Source organism: Hirundo rustica, chromosome 5 (genome assembly GCF_015227805.2).
Source record: "Hirundo rustica isolate bHirRus1 chromosome 5, bHirRus1.pri.v3, whole genome shotgun sequence".
Lineage (NCBI taxonomy): Eukaryota > Metazoa > Chordata > Aves > Passeriformes > Hirundinidae > Hirundo > Hirundo rustica.
Genome location: NC_053454.1, coordinates 60,588,768 through 60,607,400, shown reverse-complemented (window position 1 = coordinate 60,607,400; position 18,633 = coordinate 60,588,768). Strand labels below are relative to the sequence as shown.

The following is an 18,633-nucleotide window of genomic DNA, read 5'->3' as shown; positions in this document are numbered from 1 at the left end:
TATGAAGTTACTCAGTTAACTTCTCTGTGTTTCTCCTTCCCTCGTCTGTGGCTGATTTTATGTAAATTTACAGGCAAATTCACAACTGCATATGCTGGAAATTCCAGTTGTTGCTTGGTTTAGGGGAGTCACCTCTGTGGCTGGTGGTTTATTTCCCCCATGCAGGTCTGTGGAGGGGAATCACCTTGTTCATCCTCCAAGAGAATCAAGCATTTTTTCTTTTTTCCCCCTGTGGGTTCCGTTGATTTTTGATCTAGCCAACATAAATATTTTCTCCACCAGGAAATATTAGCTATATTTTTCTCTTGGATAATGGTAAAACAGTGTAAAGTTGAGCGGTGCCATAGTGTGTGTGCATGTGCTTGTGAAGGTGTGGGTGTACCTGCAGAACGTTCCAGGAACCTGCATGCTGTATTTAGAAGAAATGAGGCATGTTCCTGTGTGTGAAAGGAGAGAAAATTATTTGTTTCTGTGGAGAACAGAGCAAGGGGACAAAGGAAACAATTGCAGTGACGCGGCAAAGTGGGGCCTGAGGTGCTGATAAACTGGGGCCTTTTGGAAACATTGAGGCACACATGGAGTGCCTGTGTCACCGAGGCATGCCAGGCCCAAGAGTACGCTGAGCCAATCTGAGTGTTTCAGGGCAGAATATCCGGGGACAAATAGAGTGAAGAGCAGAGCAGATGAGGCCCAAGAGCAGGATGTGCCCTCTGCACAATTCATGGTTCAGTGGATGCCGTGGTGTGTGCAGAGCAGCAGTAGAGCGCCCAGAGCCCTGCTTCCCAAAGCCCTTGCTTTGCCTGGCCCTGCCTGGGAGCTGCAGTCATTGCTGGAACATCTGTGTTTATTTTGCATGACAAACTTGTTCCTGGGCTCTGACAAAACGCGTGCTGGTCTGGGACTGGGGTTTGGGCTCCTCAGCAGGGCTGTGCTGTAGTGCACGGCTGGCCCTGCGCTGCTCTATAATACATATTACATTACTTCATCCATAGTTAATGACAAGTGTGCTATATTTTTAATCTTTATAGCTTTATTGTGTGCAAGTGGTTTTAATAATTGGTGCTGCAGGATGGTTACTTCCCAGAATTACCCTGCAAAATTGCTGTGTGTTTTCAGCCTTCAGTCGCGCAGGTTGTAAATTATAAACTTGGGTAGTAATAAACTTGGCTCTCTCTCATTGCTCTGTGGAGATGCCAACCTGTAACAACAGCAAGAAGAGACGTGCTGGCAAAAATTCTTCCCTGAAGCTATCCGCATCCTTTGGGGTAAGGAGGCCCTCTGGTAACCCCTGCTTATGCTTTGTGTGTGTGACCATAAGCAGGAAAATAACTGCACTGAGACAGGGATAGTGGTAAGGAGAAAAGGGGCTTGGGGCCTTCCTGAACCCCCCCACCTCCTCCAAGACATTCCTCGGTCTCTTACCCCTGTGGAGCAAGAGCACTTCTGCCAGGATTGTGATAAACAAGGCATGTGGTATCCAAATGCCTCTGTTGGTGTCCTGAGCCTGCACATCCCTGAACTGGGACTCTGAAACGGGGCTAGTGCTGGAACTGCAGCCTCATGTCTTTTGAAATCTCTGCTCATCCCATCTGAGGGCTGAGCTTAGGGTGCTGCCCACCAGTGCAACACAAATACTGTAAAGCCTGGGACAAGCAGGACATTTTTATTTAAGAAAAAGAAAAGAATGCAAAACTGAGTGAAGGTGTTTTAGAGGCTTCCTGTTTCAGCTGCCTTGTTTTGTTTGGCATTTCTCAGTTCTCTTTTTCTGGGCATGTCCCCGGCAGGGTGATAGTGCCTCCCCTTCCCCAGTGCACTGGGGTAATGAAGACTGTGCCCCTCCCTCCCCTGCTGCCCTGGCTCCCAATTTCCACCCCGGAGAGCCGGGGGCCCAGGTGGTGGGGCAGCCCCCCAAGCCCCATGCACAGACAGTCCCCAGCATTCCCAAGGAACTCTGTAAGCACAGCGAGCACGCAGCGTCTCTCTGGAGGGCCAGCGCTGGGATGGCCTCCGGTAACAGCAGCTCCTTTGATCGGGCTTGTTGCCTTCAGCCTCCAGCTGCCGGCGACGTTCCACTGCCTCTGAAACCCTGTTCACCCGTGGGCAATATCCACCTGCTGCAGTCCTCGGAGCCAGGCAGGGGATGTGAAATGTGCTCTTGGAGTGCCTGCAGGAGTTACTGGAATAGCTGATGATCAGCCTGCAGACAGCTGGGAGTCTGGGGGAGGTTGTTAAGGGCCAGGCAACACTTCCAGCAACCACACAGCCTGTAGAGCTGAGCAGTCCTCAGCTGGGGACAGGCTCAAGTCCTATCAGCCACCTCTGCTTCAAAGCAACACAAAGACCTCCCTTGAATTACTGAGTTTCTTTTATTTTGGCTTGGGGTGAAACTCCGTGTCATTGTCAGTGACATTTTTAAGCCTTACATGGACACAATTAAGTATTAATAGCTGTAGCAAGACCTGAAGAGAGAATTCATAACAAATAAATTACCTTATGGTTTAAGCTTTTTTTCTTTACCCAGAAACACTTGAAGACATGCAAGGTTCCTAATAAAAACAAGTATCTTTAAGTCCCCAGGTTATAATGGTTGCAAACATTTTTAATTAGTTTCTGAGCTTTGAGATGCCAACATTTGCTTTTCACCCCTCACTCTGTGGGGCTGGTCAGTCTCTAATTGCTGGAAATTAAATGGCTTTGCAGGTGGCTGCGCATTTCCAGGGTAATTGTCTTCGTGGATACAAGTGAATTGGGGAATCTTTATTGTTTGACCAAGGTGCTTCAGCACATGTTTAACTTGTGTCTTCGGGGCTCAGGCCTGTGTTGAATGAAAGATTTTTCATCATGAAATGTTTGAACCTTTTCCTGTGACTTGGCTAACTTTGCACCCTCCTTTTGCAGGTGTTGCAGTACTTTGTGGCCCAGCTGTCTCCTCTGGATCTCTGGTGACCCAGCATAGCCATGGTGGACCTGCCAGGTGACAACCATGAGGCACAGCAGGAGATGAAGGCTAAGGTAGGAGATGTTCCAGTCTTATTTACACATTAAACACATTGAAAAACAGATTACTATGGAAGCACACAAGCACACATTAACACTGACTGAAGCACAGAAACAGATGCAAACACTGTGATTCCAAGTGTGATCCGGGACATCCACCTTTCTTCTGATGGCTGGAACATAACAGCAGCCCTGCTTGAGCAGCATTAGACTGAAGAAATTAAGGTAAGAGGGAGGGGATTTAAAAAAAAAATAAAGCAGCTTTTTTCTGTGCACGTGCCTTTGTTGGCTTCTTTTGGATGTGGTGATTTCCATTTTACTTTTTGTCTGTTGCCAGTTATGCAGAGCCTTGGTTCACTGTGGGCACTTGTCGCAATGTGTGCGATTTCTTACTCACGGTGTCCAGTTCGTTTCAGTTAACATATTTGTGGGCAAAGATTCCATTCAGATGTGTGTTGAAATCCACCTGATTTGATAGAGGCTTTGAGCAGGGTTTAATCTGTCTTGTGGAACACACTGGAGGGTGTCAGGCTGGGTGGGGAGGTGGCTGTGCTCATGCTGTGCTCGGCCAAGAGCAGTTCTGCCGAAGGCTTTGAGGGAATTCTCCTCGCTAATTAGTCATTCTGTCTGAAACAAATATGATTATTACTACTTTTTGTTGAAATTTAAAATCCTAATATGGCTGTGCTTGATGGAGGGGGAGAGCAAGTTCAACAGTCCTTGTTTACGCTGTTCAAGTGTTCACTTTCACGCAAGCTGTTGTGTGTTTGAAAATCAGTGTGTTAATGCTGTGTGTGCCTCACTCCCCTGAGACCAGCTGGAGTGCCTGTTTCAACCAGTGTTCCTGGAGCTGGGACCTCTTTGTGACATGGGGGGTTTGGACCCCACACCCTGTAGGCTTGTGACAGTACTAAACAGCCTGTCCTTCTAACAGTCTGTGTGCTGTAGTGTCTGGGAGAGGAGACCTTGGGAAATGCCTTTTGGGAAAGGCCTACTGCTTACTGTGGTGCTGAATCACACAGGGGAATTGTGCAGGTAAGGCTTGAGGTACCCCAGTTCTGGGCAGGCGTGGAGCAGGGGCACAGCCTGAGCACGGGCTGTTGGGCAGCTGAATGTGCTGAGCTCAGGGCAGGGCTGTGGTACGCACTGGGCTGCCTAAATCAGGTGTCGTGTCTCATTTACCTTTTGCAAAGAGTGTAAAGAGACAGCTGTACAAGGTCCTCCTAAAGGGGGTGTATCGTCTTAACCCCCAAATCAGCCATGGGGTGAATCTCATCTCAAATACTGGGACACCACAAAGCATTGTCTTTAGAAGGTACACGTTTCCTCTGACAGAATGCAAATTAGTTAATAGTTTCCAGCAACCAAAAATGTACTAAAGCATGATTTGAGCAGGAAGGAAGCCACCAGCAGTGCTGCCACCTCTTTGACAGCTCTTCTAATCACCATAGCTTTATCAAGAAGTGTTAAGTTGTATTTTTTTATTGATATTTAAGAATAAATTCTTACAACATCATCTCTATAAAAGGTTCATCACAGACCAAATACCACTCTAACCTTTTAAGCTTCTACAGTAAAAACTGTCGTCTTTATTTATCTAAGTTTGGGAGAGATACAAATGTAATCATAACCCCCAAGGCAAAATTTTATGGCAGTTTTCAGAACTCCTCTCTATAAAAACTACTCAAAGCTACCAACATAAAAGCTCCCAATAAAATTTGCTTTAGATCCTGGTCATAAAACACGAATCTTTTTCCCTGGTCCTGGAGCTACAGGTGTCCAATTGGCAGTGCTGGTTGCTGCCCTGGCAATGCCAGGCACCATGTACCTTCTGTGTCAGGTGGGCAAGGCGGGCTGCTGCACCCTGAGTTGTGCCTAGGCTTATCCCAGCACAGCCTGTGGGTGCCTGCTGCTGTGCTTGGTGGCAAGCACGGGCACAGGAGATGTAGTTAGACCATGGCTGGAGCAGTTCTGGAAGTGAGGAAAATCTTCGGGTATGCAGAGAACTGTAACAAAAATAAGTGGAAAAAGAACATTGCAGGCAGTAGTGTAGAGTGCAGAATTCTTTCCTCTGTTGCTTGGCTGTTCAAACATTGGGGATCTGCACTTGTTCGCAAGACTGGTGGCCCTCCAGGTCTTACTTTGGTGACATAGGAACCATGCACCAGAGGTTGCCTTAATTAAAGATTCCTTACTTTTATTTGCATGTAGAGTGTTAGCAGCAAGTAGAAACCCCTTTATTTACATTTAGCTGACAGACCTAATCCGGACCCATGTGCCATGAGGTTGGGCTGGGCTGAGCTGAGCTGGAGGAAACCAGGCTGGCCTGGGGGGACCCAGGCAAGCTGTGTTCTTGAAATGCAGGGCAGGCTTTAGTGGAATCCTAGCAACTAAAGGCTCACACTTTAACAGCCTAGATTAATTTGCTTTTACTATGCAGGGTGGATTTGACCCTGCTGCCTCACTCTGGATGGTTTCTGTTCAGAGACCTGAACCTGTTCTTCTGACTGCAGTTAGGAGAAAAGCAAACATAGCACAAAGCTGCTGCTGGTAAAAGAGGGCAGAGACAATTCCCAGATATGGAATAAAAAGCACAGCCACCTTCTTTGGGGTACACACCTCAAAGCATCCCAGAAATGTCATGATAAGTAAGAGCAACTCAATGTAAAACTGCTTGGATGCAAGTATTTTTCTGAAGCAAAAATACTAGTATGTTAATTCCTAAAGCTGCTTTCTTCAGGGACTGCAGGAGGCTGGAGGTGGCCCAGAAAGCCTCCACCTGGTGGCCCACATCTTGTGTTTGCAGGCCTTGGCCTTGGTTGTCATTCCCAGCCCCCGCCGCACACTCTGACTGTTCTATAGCTGGGAAACATGAAGTGGTTGCTGGTGTCAGCTGATAGTCCTTGTGAGGAGGGTGGGAAGCCCACAGCCTCATCTTTTGGGAAGTTTCTTGCCTATGGAGCTTCGCAAGGGCTTTTTCCTCCTGACTCCATGTGCTTTTCTGCAGAGATGTCCTTGGGAGCTCTCGGACTGCCAGGAAGGGAAATCAGGTAGATCCAATATTTGCATAAAGTGTAATAAAAGCCGTGATTCCTGACAGGGCTTTTCTGTTTATCTTAGAGTAGACTTAAATTACAAATCTGCCTTCCCAGTTGTGTGTGATGTCAGGAATTGGCTCTGGGAGCATTCCCAAGCCGGCTGTTAGAGCTGTGTTCCTATCTCCCTGTCTTTGCTCCATTGGAGAGGCTGCTGGGTTCTTCCTGTCTGCTGGGTCTGTGATCACTGGTTAATTCTGCTTTTTGGGCACTGTCTGACACAGGAACTTCTTCCCAGTGCCCATCCTGACTTACCACTTAGCTTAGGGCTGTTGGGTCTTTGCTATGTCCCAGCTAAAAAAAGCTGTGTTAAAAACTACACAGCAGCCACCAGCTCTTTCCTTGCCTCCCTTCTTCCTGATGGTCCTGAGGGAGCCCAAGGCGTAGAGTATCCCCAGAGTCCCCATTTATGGCCTTCAACAGCTATGTCCTGATGAAGCCACGTCCTGACAAAGAAGTTAAAAATCTATACTAAATTAATGAGACTGTTCATTGTAGTGGCAACCATTCATACAATCCCGCTTATGGCACCTTTTAATTATTGTAACTAATGATTGAGGGTTTGGGTCACTGCTTTTGGAAAGGAGCAAACCAGGAAACTTGTTTCTCCTAGAAAGAGGCATTCCAAGCTCTGGAGGCACAGGCTCAGAGGGCACAGAGATACAGGGCTCTTTGGCCGGTGCAGTTTGGGGACCCGGGGCTGTGTTGACTCTGTGTTTTGTTGATAGACAGAGCCATTCATTCCCTGTGCCTTTGTACCTATTCCCTCTCATGAGCTCCAAAGGTATTTTATTTTCCCTCTGTTTTAGCATGGGATCAGAGGGTGGCTCTCTGCCTCTGATCTAGGTAAAATAGTCATGATTTGAGGTAGGTGCTGTTCACATTGTTCATCGCTCCTGGCAAAACAAAAGGTGGTCTTAAAATACGGCCATTAATATTTTGATGAGGTATTGAAGCACCTGGATATTTCGTAGCGCCAGGCTGCTGGGTGAGGGGCCTGGTAGCTCACAGACCGAGGTGAGGAGGCCCAGTGATGGCGGGTGAGACTCCATGGCGTCATTCCCAGCCTGAAAGGTGGAAGTGCAGGTGGACTGTCACCATCTTCTATGTCGAGTTGCTGCACAAGGGAGAGTGGCATGGTCCCAGGCCTAGGTTCTCCTGGACAGAAACAGGCCTTTAGTAGTTCTGCTTTCTCTTGTGAAAATGAGTGTATTTTTAGCAGAGTAGGAGGTGGTTGACTCTTGTGGGCATTTATCCTCAAAAGATTAGGGAAAGGAAGGAAGAAGCTGTTGGCAGTCTGTTCTCACACTGAGCAGAGGTTTCTGTGTGAGACTTTTGCAGCTATTGATGGCCTGAGCTCCCCGTATCTCTGTCTCACACAGGGCTGTCAGGCACCTTTTGTGAAGGCATGACAGCATCATCAATACTGGCATTAGAGCTCCTTGTGCAGTATATGAGGATGGGATGGGTGTGATGGATATGGAGCCATGTGAGAAATTGGGCAAGGTCACTGCCATTTTTTTCCTGGCTTTCACAGAGGCCGTGTTTGCTTCCCTGAGTTCTCACACAGGTACATTAATTGATTGGTGCTGCTGCGAGTCAGTTGGCAGGATGAGCCAGGAAACCTCAGGGACTCTGCCAGATGGATGGATCGGGGTGGGACCAAAGGGAGCTCTGGGACTGCTGGGCTATCAGAGCTTGGATGGAGGAAACCCCTCTGAAGGCTGTCTGTGGGGACAGACACTCTGTGTCTATGTGCTCTGTGAGGTGGAATGATCTGACAAATGCCCACACAGGGCGCTGCAGAAAATGTACTGTTCTGCCTGTTCTCTGATCTCCAGTTTCATTTTCCTTTGCTACTGCTGCCTCTGGCTGTGGGAACAGAAAAGGATCCTTCCCCAAACGTCTCCCAGTTGGCACCTGGAACTTGTGAAGTTTATCCAGATCCTCATACTGCCCTCAGAGCCTGGCTGGAGCCTGAGGAGAGAGGCTGTATGGCTGCTGGTTGAGGGGCTGCACAGTGCACTCATGGGGCAGTAAGAGTGGGGTGAGCAACCATATTGCAACTCCCAGTCTCTGTGGCTCCCTCACTGCTCCAGCTGGGAAATAATCTGCACCAGACTTGTTTCCTGGCACCAGCCAGCTTCCTTGGTGCCAGCTCCAATGTGTAGGCTGGCACATTGCAGGAACAGGGAATGTGTGTGTGGGGCAAAAGAAGTGGAAACAGTCCCGGCTCCATCACCTCTGCTCTGACCTGCCCTGGTCCTTGATGGCCTTGGCTCCATGGGGTGGAAAAATATCCAGGACAAGACATCCCTGTTTCCTCTTGGTTAACACCATTTTCTCCTATTCACTTTACTGACGGTGCTTACAGGCACAGAATCCACCATGTCCCAGGTTAAATGCATATTATTCCCTTTCTGCCAAGGGCAGTTCATACCAGAAGAAGGAAGTTGCTTCCACTGAGCTGTCTGTGAAATACCCCCCAAAGCAGCTTCAGTTGGGAAGAGACAGTTTTATGCAGGTTAGATTTGGCTTTGTTCCTCACAAGCCAGCAGAGGTGGAACAGTGTGTGCAGCTGCCAGAGCTGAGGCTGCCACAGGGACCTGACATGGGAGTGAATTCCTGTGCTTATTTTACAGTAAAGGCCGGCTTGGTGCTGCTCCACGTGTGATTTGCCTTGAGCTGTGTTTTAGCAGCTCTCAGACATTAAAGTGCTGGGGCTATCCTGCAGCAGGATGGTGAGCTTGTGGGAAATGGCTTTTTGCAAAATATTTCCACAAGGTTTTTTAATGCTCCCGCTTTTTCCAAATGTGCCTTGGTTGACCCGAGGCACAGGATAGGCAGCAGCTGCAAGGACAGCGTTAGAGTGGGATGTTCCCACTGCACCAGAGCTGGGCTGTCTGCCACAGAAAGGAGGTGGGATCCTGCCTTATCCTATTAACTGTGGGACCCTCTACCTGGAGATGAAAGAACAAAAGCCTAGGCAGACAATTATAGCTTCAGCTTCACAAGCAGAGTTAATGAATTTTAACATGCCTCAATTAATAACTAATTGGGTTTTGTGCCTCGGCTGTGAGTGGAACTGGAGGGGTGTCCAGGAAAAAAAAAAATGGTCCAAAGATGAGAGATTTTAATTGAAATGCTGTAGGATTCTTGTACAGGGAAATGGTTCCTGGTGTTATTTTACAGTTTGAATGCAGAGGGAAATTAAACGGGAAATTGTTTCCAAGAGAAGACAAGTGGCACCATTACAGTGCCAACAACAGCATTATTGTGTCACCTATAGTGTACAGTTTGGAGAGTCCCCAGTTCCTGGCATTAGTGTGTCACCTGTAGTGTGCTGCTTGGAGAGTCCTCTATTCACAACACTATTGTGCCACAAAGAAGTGGGTCCTGCAGGCACACCAGGATGTTCAACCTCAGAGTTCCAGAATTCAGAGAAGGTAGAAAGAAATGATAGGTAACAAATTTTTTTGTACTCTAGGCTGGAATGTGCCTGGTAGTGCTATTGGTCTAATGAGATATTTTATGTCTATTTCTGTGGAAAAGATTGTTTTTTAAACCTACAGTTAGGAGAATGTCCAGTGTTTTGCTGTGATTAGCATTAATTCAGGCTCTGGTGGGCCAAAGGAAATGACCAGAGGTAAAGATAGCAAAGGTTAAATTGTGTTTGCAGTAGTTCAAAAGAGCGATAAATCCTGGAGAGTGCAGAAATAGAGGAACGCTCTGCATCTCAAGCAGCAGAAAATGGTTGTCTTTTGAATTTGATGCTCTGAGTGTGAAGGAAGAAAGGAAAATATATCTATATGCCATTTCCTCCTTCAGTACCATTTCCAGGGAATATTTATCAGCAGCCTCAGCCACCAGGCAGGAAAACACCCAGAAGCCAAAGTGCAGATTTAGTTTGTTTTGTTTTAGTCTTTCATTTTTCTGGCTGTATTCAAACCCCCTCAGAGAGAATGTGTAGTAATAAGAAAAAGAAAAGAAATTAATTTATTCAGTGCAGCATTGTCAGGCACTGACCCTCCACCGATGACTATTTACACCACGCTGCTCATCATGCCCTTCACAACTGCTGCACGATAAATAATAAAAGATTAAAACCTTAAACCTGGAAAACTTAGGAAAAAAATATTAGAAAATTTTATTTCGGATTATAAAAATCCGTGAATGATTTACTTTAAGGGACAATTTCATTGCTGCCATGTGCGAGAACTAATGATCACGGAGGGCTCCGGATTGGTGAGGTAGCTGCTTGGGAAACATAGTCATGGGTAGGTGATAAAGTCCCCTTGCTCTCATGCTGCCTCACTGTCACCACAGTGGCTTTCACCATTTGTTACAAGAAAATGATGGTCCATGTACATATTTATACGTGGATGGCAATAACATTGGCAATAACCCTCCCTGAACAAGCCACCTTGTTTTAGGGAGCCCGGCTCGCTTCCCAGTGCCAGCAGCCCTCGCCCTGAGTGTGGGGAGGTGAATGGAGCTTGGGTGATGGACATTTGTAATGGCAACTGTTCTTTGTCATTAAGGATGTTGCTTAAACTGGGAGCAAGTGCCGAGTGTGCCAGGTTCCCCCCACGTGCTCCCATGGCACCCCCTTAGCGAGGAGATGGGTCTGTAAGAGCGTTATAGTCCTCTCCAGAGAACAGCATGTCTCCTGGTATTTGGGTGGCTGGAGTGTGCCTGGCTGGGCACTGCCCTCATGTGAAAGTGGGTTTGTGCTGGCTGTGGGGAAAGGCTGCTGGATGCGGAGCTGGTTCGGCAGGGAACCATTGTTTGAGATTTATTTTGTGATTTTAAACACCCACACACACTGTGCAATTAGCACATTCGTGTCCAGGCTGTTGTTGGGCAAAGCTGTCAAATGGAGCAGCAGTTGATGGTGCCAAAGCCTAGGAAAAAATACAATTAAAAGCGAAAGACAGTATAGGGTACAGAGGGCAACCGACTGTGCTTTGGGGCACAGAAGGAGACACTTGTGCTGGTGAATGGAGGCGCCTGGGAGGTTTAGTAACCCCATTTGGAAAACTTCTCTGTGTGTCCCAGCTCTCTGCCTTGTCTATGTCTTGCTGCATTTATTCAATCTAGCATATACTATTATTATTCTTTGCTCCAAATTCAGTATTTGCCATTTGTGTGCCTTGATTTCAGGTATTTGCCATGTTTTACCCCAGTCTCTCTGTGTCCGATGGCAAAGTTCCTTGGTCTTGGTGACTTACTAGAGTGTGCAGTTTTGGCTATGGTGCCTTCTTGCCTTTTCTCTAGGCCTCACGATCAGGAGGCTGCTGAAACCTTTCTGGTTCTTCACTACCACCTTCTGTTGAAAAAAAATCAGTGTGAAATGGTAGGAAAGAGGTTGTGAACTTGATGCTACTGTGATAAGCGAGTCCCTTCCACGGGGTGAGGTGACAGCAGATGGAGGTGTTGGGAGATAGTCCTGCTAACCCACAGGCTCTGGTGCAGCCCAGTTCCACCTTCCCCTCACCCTTTGAAGCACGTGGAGGCTGGGCAGCATTTTGGCACCTGCCTGTGGCTGCACAGAAGGGGCTGGGAGCAGAGCCTGCCAAGTCCCGAGCCCTGGAGGAGCTGCCAGCCTGAGTCCCACAGGTCACCAGCCATGCGTGCATGGCGCCCGCTCCCTGTGCGTGTCCAGCTCCGTATCTCACAGGCCAGCTCCTGGCTGTCATTCCCGTTCCACGTGCTTCCTCCTCAGGGAGCTGTGGCCAGAGTACAGTGGCAAGGTCACAGCCACTGCAGGTTTGTCAGGCAGAGTGCGTGAGGGGACCAGGCTGGCTCGGCTCTCCGGAGCCATGGGAGCCTGTGTGAGGGAGCTGTCACGGCGTGCTGGCTCCTGAGCCCAGAGTGGCAGCGTTTGCACTTGGAGGGTTGTGAAGTGCCACTTGGGAACCTGTGATTTTCTGCTGGTGCTCCTCACACCCTGGAGGTGACCGGGCCACAGGGAAGGGTGGACAGGGGTGATGGGCACAGCCCAGCGGAGTTTGGCTGTCACACGGAGGGAGACAGAGCAGTGCACCGTGGCCACAGTGCTTGTCACTGGAGCCTGCAAGTGCCCTTGATTCCAGGGCCAGGTCAGCATGGGCAGGTTCTTTTTGGGAAGCACACACTAATTCAGAGCTGAGGCACAAGGGCTAAAGGCATCTCGAAACAGCCGTGGTCAGGGATGTCTGCCATAGGAGATGCTGTTATTTGTCTTGAAATTAGTAAAGTGGAGGGGGAGACCTCTCCCTTTGCCTGCTGGCCACACGCAAATTGCATAGAGAAGGTTTTAAATTTTGGTTGAGAATTGTTTGTGGCATGGCTTCTGTTTCTGCTGGTCTTAGTGAATCAGCACTGACTTAGTTTATTGGTGTTAAATGTTTGTTTCTCATTTGGAAGTTGAATGTGAGTGAGGATTTAAGGTCAGCATTCTGTGTTTTCTCGGAGCAAAGTTCCACATCTGTGTTCACGTGTAAGGAGTAAACATGTAAGGTCCTTTCTTGTGGCCAACTGCAAATGGCATTCAGATCCAAACCAATATGCCGTGTATTTTTGTCCACATTTCTTCTGCTTCACTTAACACCTGCCAAGCATTTCAGGAGAGGCTTTTGGTCAGATCAAACAATTCCTCGTGGGCCACCAAGCATCCTTCCCTGTCACTTGCTGTCCAAACACTCCATTCCAGTGCTGCACCCCCCACTGCCCCCCCAAACCACTCCCCCTTGGTTACCTGCAGAGTTGGCAGCTGAATGCACTGTGCCCCTGTATAGGGAGGTTTTGTGCTTCTGTCCTTCCTTTGAAGTGGCTCTTCTCTCACCTGCACTGGTGGCTTTGCCTCACAGTCCCTGGCTGAGTGAGCTGCTGCAGGTAGGGACACCTTGTGCTAGATCACAAGGCAGTGCTGGTATAAAGTGGTTTCATTGTATCCCACCACTCTGGTGGAGAAACTCTCACGGGCATTTACTGTAACCAGGTCTGATACTCAGTCTGATCCCATGGGGATTTAAGCTGTATTTAACATGGAGTGAAGTGAATTTCAAATCACCCATACAGACACTTCCAGCAGTTTAACCAGCTCAGTCTCCGAAGTGGTTTTAGGGCACTGGATCTCAGGCACAGCAGGGGGAGACAGGGAAGGGAGGGGGAGCTTTGGTGGCTGAGGAGCCCAAAGGTGACAGCCCGTGAAAGGGACGGTGCAGGTACCTAGGTGCCATGTCCAGCATGGCTGGCAGGTGCTTAACACAGCCCAGTTTTCCTGAGAGGAATTTAGGGCTGTTCCTGCACCCTGGGGTGGGCCAGCACACTCAGTGCTCAAAGCACAGCAAATGGGAATATTCTGCCTAAAGCACTTCAGGTTCTTCGTGTTGTTATTGCTCTGATACTGAGCAGAGATTTACGAGGTACTCCGGGGTGGTGATTGAATGTATCTGTGCTTCAGGACCTAATCATGTAAGCAGGAATTAAAAAGGGGATTTTTAAGAGGAATGCCAGCTCTCCTGCATTTGCCACAGTTGTTGGGGATTCTACCAAAGCCCACAGCAGAGCTGCATTTATTTCATTTATTTTGATATCCAAGTCTGCTTAGGGAAGGAAATGAGTTAGATAAAATATTTATAAAAGAGAAACTGGAGAAAAGATGTGCAAGTTCCCCACCCCAAGAAAGATATTAGATTGGATGTAACAAGAGTTCCTGGGATATTTAGTGTTTTACTCCCTTCTCTCATACCTGCTCTGTGCAGAATTTTTCCTGTGTATATGTCAGGAGGGTGACAAGCTAAAAAGGCCATCAGTGCCTGTGGAGAGAGAGGAGACTGGCCAGCACTTCCCGGCACAGGGAATCCCAGTGAATGGAATTGGATTAAAGAAAGGAACCGTGTTCTGTACCTACTAGCAGGAGGCAGGGCTTTATTGTGCCTTGATGAATACCTCAAGCTGGAACAGTTTGTAACCCATGCAGAAGACACTGCCCTTGTTTCTTCTCTTTCCGGTCTGGTGTAAAGTGAGTGCGTGACTTGGAGCCCCCACAGAAGCCCTCTAGATGTGGAATTCCCCTGTGGGTCCCTCAAATGTGACCTCTGTTTCTACCTAATTTTGGTGGGATTTCCCATGTGGAATCAGAGCTCAGGTTTGAGGTGAGAGCTCTTCTTCCATTCATGTCCATGTTGTGTTGGCTTTCCCAGGGCAGCTCTCCCTCCACAGCCCCTTGGAAAGGAGAGAGCCAGAGTGTTGCTGTCTTGCCAGGGCCAAAGAACACATGGGGTGAGTGCCAAAGCCAGACATGTGTCACTATCCCCTCTCCCAGCACGTCCCATCCATCCCACTGCCCCTGGAACAGAAGGAGATAGGAGTGGGGAGCAACAGAGCATGAACCCCTCCCTAGGAGCCCCCCTGCACCCAGGACAGAAGCTGTTGAGACGTGGGCTGTACCACTGCCATGTTGTCCCTTCTTACAGAGCAGATCCCCAGTCCTGCTGCTACTCTTGCCTCTTGGGAAGGGAGAGCTTTTTTTTGGATCTGTGAGCTGGGAATTCCCTTTCTAGAGATGCTCTTGACTTACAGTTCAAAACACTTCAGAGCACATTTCCCATTGCTATTTCTCAGCATCTTGGCAGTAGTTTTATTAGCACCAGTTTTAAGAGCAGCAACTTTCATATAGGCATGAGTTAGATTTGGGTTTTGCTAAAGGCTTTAGGGAGACATCCCATTCCTTCCCATCATTCTATGTATACTTTGAAGAGCTGTACTAACTGTTCCCTTTGAAGAGTCAAATCCCTGAACTTCTGAACCACCACTTTCCTGCCATCATGCCAAAAGCACTGCCAGATCTATGTCTCCCAAGCTTTCCTGACCACAGATTGCTAAAGCAGGTGCTCATGTTCCATGGTAAGTCATTCAGGCATTACAAGCTCCAAAATGTGGGTGTGGAGGCCAGTTTCTGGGTGCAAGTTAGATGTGACCCTGGGAGTAGTAACTGCTGCATAACCCTGGAGTATAGCCGCTGCTTGGCTCTCCGGGTGATCTCAGAGCTGGCTCCATGCTTGTGGCTACAGCCAAGTACAAGCTTGGAACCAGACTACAAGAGGAGTTTCAGGCAAGATCCCTGCTTGGCCTGGCTGAGCAATAAAATTGTTTCAGCTTTTCTCTTGTTCCACGATCTCTTAAGCTGGAACCAAAACGCAGGAGCGAAGGGAGAAAGGTGTTTGGGTCTCATAGGAGGGAGTCTGAGTAGCCTCAAAAAGCAGAGTTGCTGTGTTGTCTCAGTGCTGTGCTAGCAGCCGCTGCTGGGCTCTGCAGAGCGTTTTCACAAGGTCCCTGCATGCGGCACTGACTCACTGCAGCCACAGCCCCTGGAGCATGAACAGCTGGAGCAATTTCCAGCCCCAAGTTTTCCGAATTATGAATGTTCATGAAAGGAAAAACAGTACTGAGGGGTTTTAAGGATTTGATTTTGTAGAAGACATGTGGGTTGGAGGTTTGTGTTACCTCATAAACATCTGTATGTTTTGGGTGCTGGTATTTCACTGCATCACGTGGCTCCCTCTTTATGTTTGGATTTCTTTCCCATATGCCTTCATTCTTGTCCCTTTTTTTCCAAGCTGAAGGCTTTCCAGAAGGAAAAAGAGTTCATAGCCTTTGCAAGCAGCCTTAAATGTCCCTCACCTCCTCCCAGCTGCTCCATTCTCTTGGCTCTGCTTTGGATGTTTTGGAGGAGATAGGAGATAGGACCTTGTAAGAGTTACAGGCAAATAAGCTCTGTGCAGAGAAGCCCTTTTCCACAGAGGTGGAAAAGAGCAGCTTCCCTACCTGGAGGTGGGAGGAAACAAATCTCAACTTTCAGCAAGGTCCTAAAAAATATCCCAAGAAACTTCCCCATCAAACCGGTGAGACTGGCTTTTCTCTCATGCCTGTTCCTGAGAATGACCAAGTGCCATAAGAAACCAGTTCTTTGAAAGGCGGGCTGTGGTAAAGTACTGGGATTCTTTGTGCCGAGCACAACTCAGGGCGTGACATCACCTCTCTGGTCTCACCACTGGTGACATGCAGGAATTCCTCGCCATTGACTGCAGCCATAATCTACTAAATGCCAGCCAAAATCTCAGCCTGGCAGCAGCCCCTTGCTTTCCGTCATGGAGGGCCAAGGAAGGAAGGAACCAAACCTGCTGCATTTGGATTACAGAGCTGGTCGTTAACAGAGCTCTGGTGATTAACACAGCGCAGCGCTGGTGCGGGGCTCGATACAAATAAAAGGTCTTTGCAGTTATAATGAGATATTCATGCATGGCAGCTCCAGGTATAAATTCAGTTGTTACCGTGTGCTTAGCTATGGGAAATGGAGCAAAACGGGGCTGAACTCATTGCGTCCCACCTCAGCCGCATCTCACAAATAACGGCCTAGAATGTTCTCATCAGCAAGTCCATTTCCTGTGGCTGCTGGTGGCAGTTCCCAGGCAGGTGTCCTCTGCACAGACAGGTGAGCCAGGGGTGACATGGCACAGTGGGGAGCAGCTGTTAAGTATTCATATAGCCTCTTTATGGGAATGTTGATGGTGACAAGGCCATAGCGAGTGTCTCGCACTTTTTGTCCCTGCCACGGGAGAGGAGCTCTGTGGGGGGAAGCTGTGGTGTGCTGGAGACAGGCAAACTGAGGCACCCTGTGACCAAAGCCATTGTACATCCTGCAGCAGAGTTTGGAGCCCCCAGGAAGCCATGGCAGGGGAATAGGAAGGCTGGATAGTGGCTGGTGATGTGATTTCCCACAGTATGACTAGTGGGAAATGGGGGGCTGAAGGCCACTGCTCACATAAGAGAGACCAGACAAGGGAGGATGACAGCCTTTGTGGCTTTGTCCTTCATGTTTGCAGATAGCATCTCTCAGGCCTCCCTGACTCAGAGACTTGCAGCTCCTTCTGGTGTCTGTCCAGACTTTCCTGATGTTTTCTTGGGGTGTGGATGTGGGGCACAGTAAATTCATTTTCCAGCTGAATTTGCAGCATAGAACCTGACATCTTCCACACCATTTTCCTGCTGGAATCCCTTGCAGACTGAAGAGTCCTGAAAGGCTGGATGCTTTGGCACCACTTCTGTTAGATAGAGCTGGAGGTTTGCTGCTGATAATCCTGCCACAAATTCAGAATTAATCACAGCATAATGGAATCTGGTTGTGCTGGTTGTTAATTCTCTATTGAGTCTGCATTCCCGTGTTTGTTCTCATTTGTTCTGATCAGGGCCATTGTCTCTAATATTGCTGCATAAAGGGTAAGAAATAAATCAGCGGTGTTTAGCTTTCCTAACCATCTGCTCTGGCTCCCATCCCAAACTCAGTTTTTAAGTTGGGCACAGTTTGTGTGATTTTGCCTTGTGAAAGAGAATGTCTCTTGGGAGAGGAGGAAGAACTGACTCCTGATCTCACTGCAGGGATCGATCATTCCGGGGATACTGCACTTGAACTCACCAGGTCTTTGTTTTCATGCCTGCAATTAGGCTGAACTTTGGCAAAGGTGCCAAAAAGAACTTCTTTCTCTCTGGAATAATGCTTTTAACAGCAGTACATTATTTGGAGGTGTAAAGCACTTGGTTTGACCATGGAATTGATGTGCTTCAGTGGCATTCGGTCCCAGAAAGGTCAGTCTCCAACCTGTGTATGCTGTGATGCACCCCTTGGGTCATAACTGAACCTTCCTGGGGAGCACAGCCAGTTGGTTTTGAGGTGTTATTAATGCAGTGAAATTCAGGGCTTTTGGGAGCTGCTGCATTGTCACAGATGGGACATACATCTTGTAAACTATAAATTTTTAAAAATTATTTAGCATCTCCATTGCTGTGTGGGCCATGTGGCAGCGAGCATGGGGTAATTCCACAGCTTTCATTAGAGCACACATCAAACATTTAAAGTCCACGGGTGGTGTTTTCAGGAACTATTATAATAATTAGGAAAGGAGAATGGGTTTAATAAGAGTTGTAAACAGTGATCGACAGCCAGACCCTGTCCCTCCCTGCAGACCCATCTGCACAGCACATCTGGGCACATGGAGCAGGGAGCAGCACGTTCCATCCAGCCTACCCTGAGTCTGAAGGAAGGTGTGGGGGAGGTCTGGGGTCACTCTGGGACACAGCAGTGACAAACTTGAGGAGAAAAATGTGTAAAATACACAGAAAAGCCCAACCATACCCTTGCAGTAGACACTTGTGCTCAGTCTCTCGGCAGCTGTCGCTGGGTGCCCAGGGCTCACGGGCGCAGAGCCGTGTGGGCCCTGGGCTTGTGCTGGGTGAGCACAAAGGGATGTCCCCACCAGTGAGAACCCGGGGCCAGAGCTGGCAGCCAGTGGGATGTGGCACGGCCTCATCCTTCTCAGGGACCTGGACTCAGGGTGCCTGAGCCAGGCTCCTGCAGTCAGGCACTGCTGCTCCTCTGGAGCCCAGCAGATAGAGGTCCGCAGTCTTATGGTGCATTTCAGCTGTCAAGATGAGACTTGAGAGGTAAAACATGAACTCTTACTTGCATGTCATAATGGGCGCTCTAATCTACTTAATC

At 48.4% G+C, this 18,633-nt stretch overlaps 1 long non-coding RNA gene across 1 annotated transcript in view; it reads left to right on the top strand.

The window, feature by feature from the left end:
* Positions 1–2,915: 2,915 nt before the first annotated feature.
* LOC120752667 (uncharacterized) overlaps positions 2,916–18,633 on the top strand; it is a 58,277-nt gene continuing 42,559 nt past the window's right edge. The window contains exon 1 of the long non-coding RNA XR_005700788.2: positions 2,916–3,012. This is a non-coding gene — a long non-coding RNA (uncharacterized LOC120752667). The remainder of the gene's footprint in view (positions 3,013–18,633) is intronic.